The following is a 6,177-nucleotide window of genomic DNA, read 5'->3' on the forward strand; positions in this document are numbered from 1 at the left end:
GTGCCGGGGCGGTGGCGGCTTACGCGCGGTCATCCCGCTCGCACAGCGCTTCTAATGGTGTTTCCAGCTCGGGTCGTACGTGCCAGCTGTCCCGCAGCTGCCAGCCAGGGGAGAAGGCAGCTCCCCGGGTCGTCTCCTCAGCCAGCAGCTGGCGTTTATACCTGAGCAGGTCCCGCGAAGCTGGGGAACGCAATAGTTTCAGGAGTGTGCCGTTCGGTATCGAACGCTGCTCCGTCTGGTGGTGTTTCTGTCCAAAGCCATCGGGGACAGTTGGTCCTGGGTTCCCACCTCAGCTTACTACTGTCATTCAGCAAATGCTGTGCGACTTTATCATGTTTATCCGTGAGTTCCTTCCTGTCTTTTCCCTCAAACGGCTTCACTTGGGATCTGGTCGGTTCCTCAACACCTGCTCTTCTGGGCAGTGAGCTGGGGGTCCTGGGGTGATGCCGCACCGCAGGGGCTGGTTTGGCCTGGCCTCCATCCTTCAAGAAGGAAGGTGTGAATGAGAGAGTGGAAATGTGTGGCTCCTGCCTGGGCTGATCCATCACCAGCTACAAAAGGACCGAAATCAGAATGCTCACCTGCTTAAAACGTGGGGGGAAAAGCTCAGCTCTGACCCTCTCTAGAGGTCTGTTCTGAAACATCAGTAGGTTTCAGACTTTCCAATGTCCTTTATCTGCTTGTGCAAGAAACATGGATCTCATGGGGTAGCTCTCACTTGGCTTCTGGGCAGTGATGTGTCTCATCTGCAGTAATAATCCTTGAAGGCGCCTCCGGGACGGGGAGCAGGGCTCTGAGATGCCTTGCCAGCGTGCCTGGCATTGCGGGCTTCCCCCTGCACCCTGTCTGTCCAGGTGTTCGCACCAAGCTCATCGCTGAAGCACGCAAGGGCTTGGGGATCAGTTACAGCGGCAGCCCTGGCAGTTAGCTGTCTGCTGGGGAGCCATAATTAGCTGCAGAGCTAACGCATTTGGTACGTACGCTTGAAGTGGGGGCTTGGATATGCAGTCTTTGGTCATTCACCAGACATGTAATTACTGCAGAGTAAACCTGGGAGGTCAGAAAGGGATCCCTTGAGAGCTAGTGGCAGGAGCAGCAATTCTGTAATGGGACTGAAGCGCTCGGATGTTGGGTGTGTTTTGTGTCCTCTGTGGGCACACAGGTAATGATAGCTGCTTCAGTTTTCTGAGAGAAAAATTTTTAGGCTGCTGGTTTTTGCTGACAGGAAAATATTTAGGTGAAAATAAGGGTTTGCTGAAAATAATGTAACTTTTAACTGTGCTTTGATTATGATTATTTGAAAGCAGAGGGTTAAAGTTACTTGGGTTTTTGCTGTTGGAATTGCTTAGTCTTTTCTAGGACAAAAAAGAAGAGAAAGTAAAGGGATGAGAAAGCTGAAAGAGGAAAACATGCTCATCAAAATCTGTTTAGTTTTAGCATAAGGTACTGAAACTAGAGGACAATATCGCTTGAATTTGTTAGGTGGGTTTTGTTGTGGGGTTGGTTTTTTTTTCAAATTGCTATTTTAAAGCAGTCCAGTTTTGATTCTATATAGTTTTGGTAATTTTTCAGTATTAAAAAACAACTTATAAGGGAAGTTTTTACTTTGGTCTGTTCTAAAGTGTTTTGGATTTTGCTTTAGTATAACTACTGTTTTGGAATATAAAAACATGTCACAGGGGGTGCTTCTGAGTTTGGCAAAGGATTTAGTGATTCTGCTCGTGTCAGGTGTACTTGAGAAAGTACGATTATTCAGCTGTTACCTCAGTCACTTGAAACTGGTTTCCTTGGGGTAGAAGATACCCTAAGGGAAAAAAATGCAAGACTGGTAACAAGCCAAATGATCCAACAATTTTGTTCTCACCTCTATTTTCTATAATTCTGCTGTCATTCGGTGGTGGGTGGACATTTATCATGGATTTGAAATGTGTAGACCAGTCATCGATTGCCAAATAATTTGGTGATGACAGGCTAATAACTTACCTATGCAGGGAAACCTTTTTTAAAAGAGAGAAATAGAACTGACTTTCTTCTGCTCTTCTTAAGGCGGATTCTGTCACCCTCTTCAGAAGAGTTGATTTCTTTAGATAAATTTCCTTTACACACAACACAAGCTGCACTAAAAAGGCACTTCTGTACCGGAATATCTACCTCCAGCGTTTGTGCTGATATAAAATATATGTCTTTAAATGCACGCCTTGGATCACAATGGGAAACAGTGTGATGTCTTGGGGTATATGAGATCTGATTTTATGGTATGACAATTTAGGAACGTGAAGAGATTAGGCAGGACATTTCTCGTGCCTGACACTGGAATCCCAGAGGTCTGTATTCTATTTCTGGTTTCGCTATAGCTTGGTTACATGTCTGGAGGAAAATCATCTGCATGGGATTAACAATACTTTACCACCTTGTGATATTTGGGGATGTACAAAGGGGAGTTGGATACAGGAGTAAAAGGTGAAGTATCCTATACTATACATATGCTATACTATGGAGTATCGTTATGTAAACATGGTAAGTAATATGAATGCTGAGTAGAAGCTGTCCTTTGTATTAAAATGCTCACTGCTAGGAATCCTAGAGCAAAGAGACCAATATAGAAGAGATGGCCCCAATGTGCGATGGTTGAAGAATAGACATGGCTGTTGTGTGAAAGAACACAGAAGGCCATCTCTTCTGCAGAGCTTGCCTTGGTGCTCTTAAAGCTCTGGGCTGATCCAAAACTCACTGCAGCAGATTCTCCCATCCTCCTGGTTTTAATGAATTCTGGTGCAGATCTTGAGTGATTAGAATGGTCTTGACTCACTGTACTGTGATGCTGTTCGGGCACATGCCCCAGAAGTCTTAGCATAAAGAGTGTATCAGAAGACAAAGTTAATTGTTGCTGTTCGCTCAGATCATGAATATACAACTTCTTTGTCTGAATGAGTCAAAAATGAATGACCATCTCTAATTCAGTCTGCTTTCACTGACCAGCATAAGGAAATCACCATGTGACTAGAGAAAAAAAGTAAGACTTTCATTCCTCCTTTGATATACTTGCACTCTGTACTTGCAAATGGAGTCCAACAAAAATTTTGTAGTTTAAATCTGTGAATGCGAAGTCACCTGAGTTTCCTAAGATCAGTATAGATCTGGGGAGGGTTATGTTTATGCTTGTGAATTGCATTTTTATTTCAGATAAATTTTAAGTGCATAAAGGTTATCTTTTGTTATCTTATCCCCCTTATGCTGTGTATCTTATCCCCCTTATGCTGTGTACTTGCTAATGACAATTGTCTTGGATAATCAAGTGTATGATCTATTTTGAGCATCTGCTAACTGTGACTGCTGGGCGAAAGCCAGTGAGAGAGCTCTGCAGAAGTAATGAGAGTGGAAGGCAGTATAAGATAACGGGGAGTGATAGACATGGGAAACACCAGCACATCAGAGGTATGACTGGAGGGTCTGAACATTTTTGGAACAGTTTTCTGTTCAGTCATTCAGTCTTCAAAAACAGTGCTCTAGGCTGACGTGGGTGCTTGAATGGTTCCTTGGCATTGGGAATAAGCTTGCTGGTTTGACCTGTGTAGAATGAGGGTATAAGTTAAAAGATCAGCAAAAGGGATGAAAATTTTCTGGTTATTTTTGAGATAATATTACAGGGATTCTATGCATCTGCAGAGGTATGTATGTTCTTTGGAGGATGCTAGGAAATGAGTTAAACTTGTCAATCAAACATAAAATGGCTATGTTCCCAGAGGCATCTTGGGTGGGTTCCCCATTCTCAAAGCAATGTTTTTAACTTGCTTTTCTGAATGACGAACTCTCTCTCTCTTAGAACAATGATTATTTTTTTTTAGGTGTGTTTGCATTAATGTTATTTGGAGCCATGTACCTTGGATTCTGATGAAGGGAGTAGTCAGCTTGAGGGATTTACAGTCTTGGGGCAAGTCTCAGCAGTATCTCGTAAGATGTGGGCATTTTCCTGTACTTGACTTCTGCATGTGCTCAGAACTTAATCTTGCAATTCAGGATGAGCAAAAGGTTTGGGGTTTTCAGCAAGGCTTAGCTTTGTCCTTTCTTTGCTTTTTTTGAAGTCTGTGGGTGTTGAACTAGGTTTTGCACCAACACTTCAAAAAATCCTGCTCTGAGCAACTGCAAGCAACGTTATACAAACTTAGTATGAAGCCAGTAGCTCAGAGATGTTCTCGGTCTTGTAAATGCTACTAAAGCATTTATTGACTGTAGTTTCAAGCCCTGAGCAATATTGGTCAATGAACTTTCGCTGGGATTATGAAAGGTTGCTTGAAAAATACAATAATTTGCTTACAAAGCAGAATTTGAGTTGTTTATTTTCATTGAGAGGAAAAAGAGACATTTTTGTCCTAAGCGTGAACATGGCTTTGGGAAGGGACTTAATGAGCAAAGTAGTAGAACAGTTCATCTGCCTTCATCTTGAAAAACTCTGAAAATAAAGGCAAAGTAATGATCAGCCAGAAAATGTCTGAGAAAGTATAGGGATGGAAAGTGGAAGTGAAAAAACCCCACGCACATTGTAATGCATGTAGTCAAGGCTCACCAATGCAGGTGTTGATCTCTACAGTATGCTTTAATAGCACGATAGTCAGCGTCACAACCTGTGTGGCTTCTATTATTTGCCTTAGGTACTAGATTAGGTAAGAGAGATCATCGCTAGAGCAGTTATATAGGAAGGCGTGGGAGGGAAATTGTCTCCATTGCAGAGTTTTGAAACTGGGGTTTGAACAGATTTGTTAATGAAAATGAAGTAGGCCCCCACAGAGCCTTTAAGAGAGCCATCACACCTGCAGTGGAGACCTCCAGCAAGGCTGCTATTGAGGGCATGAAAGCTATTGCTGGGGATACCTCGCACCTTGCTCTCTTCCATGGAGCGTCTGCAAGTGGCTGTTGAGCAGTGGAAATGGTAACTTCTTCTGAAATGTGACAGAAAAGGTTGTGTTTTGGCCATGTGACAGATGCAGGTCAGTCATGTCACATCACAGAATGCATACTACCCCATGAGGTGCGCATGTATGCACCCTTCAGAAAGGAGAGGACGTGGTTTTGATGTACAGCTGAAGTGTTTTCCATTATCTTATGAGTGAAGCAGTGGGTCCCTTGTGGAGAGAGAGAGGGGCTTGCCAGAATAAGGCACGTGCACTGTATCTCCTCCATCCTGGAGGAAAGAGAGTAGAGGGGAGCAGGCTGTGGGCCATTAGAACCTCCCCACCTAATGAATACCTTGTGAAAGGGGAAAGGAGTGAAGGGAAATGAATCGTTACAAAGTCCCCCTGGATCTCCTTGTGCTTTAAAAATGGCAATCCAAAAGGATGCGCTGCACAGAGATGTTAAGATGAGAGCCATCACAGAAGTACACAAAATTGTGTCACTAGAGGATGGGAGCTGGTACTGCTTCTCAACTTGTGTGTTGCGGAACTGGTGCTGAGGGCTAATAGAGGGACACCTGATTTTATTGATACCCTTTTACTTAATGCTACTGTTTTCTGAAAGAGTGAATGTTATTCCCAACTAATATCTGTGTAAGCATTGATGCAGTAGCCCTTCTGCTTGAAATAAAGCAGTTGAATAAGTTTTGTCCTAATGTGTAGGTTTTGCCAAGATCAGCTAAAAAATATATGTAGAAGAGCTAAGAGAGTATTTCTGTTCCTTTGAAGCAACAGAAGGAGCATATTTGGAAAGGAATTGAATTGATATTCAACATGCCTCCCATGGGTTAGAAGCCAACGGTTTATAGAAAGGGAGAGGGAAAACAAAGCAGCCAGTCTTTTTTCTGAGGTGAGTGCATGACAAAAGCTGGGTGTGTTTTGACAAGTTGTTAGATTTTTGCAATGCATTTGCTGCTTATGGTACATGCTTTTGTTAGAGAAAAATCTTAAGTGTGTGAATTTCAACTTGGCAGGAACCCTGCAATTGCTCTTGTCCTATTTTATAAGTTGTCTGCTGATTTATCAAAGTAGCTGGATCTTCTTGCAACATTGAATTGAGCTTATTTCTACAGGGTCAAAATAGAGCTTTGTTTGCTTGTGAAATACGCTTCACAGTGTGCCACAGTCAGATAGACTGCTATTTAAAAACATGCAGGAGCTGGATAGAAATATAGGACCTGGAAGTCCCCAGTGCATCTGAAACAAGCAGCATCTGGGATTCGTAAGA

Source organism: Charadrius vociferus, unplaced genomic scaffold, assembly GCF_000708025.1.
Source record: "Charadrius vociferus isolate BGI_N301 unplaced genomic scaffold, ASM70802v2 scaffold356, whole genome shotgun sequence".
NCBI lineage: Eukaryota > Metazoa > Chordata > Aves > Charadriiformes > Charadriidae > Charadrius > Charadrius vociferus.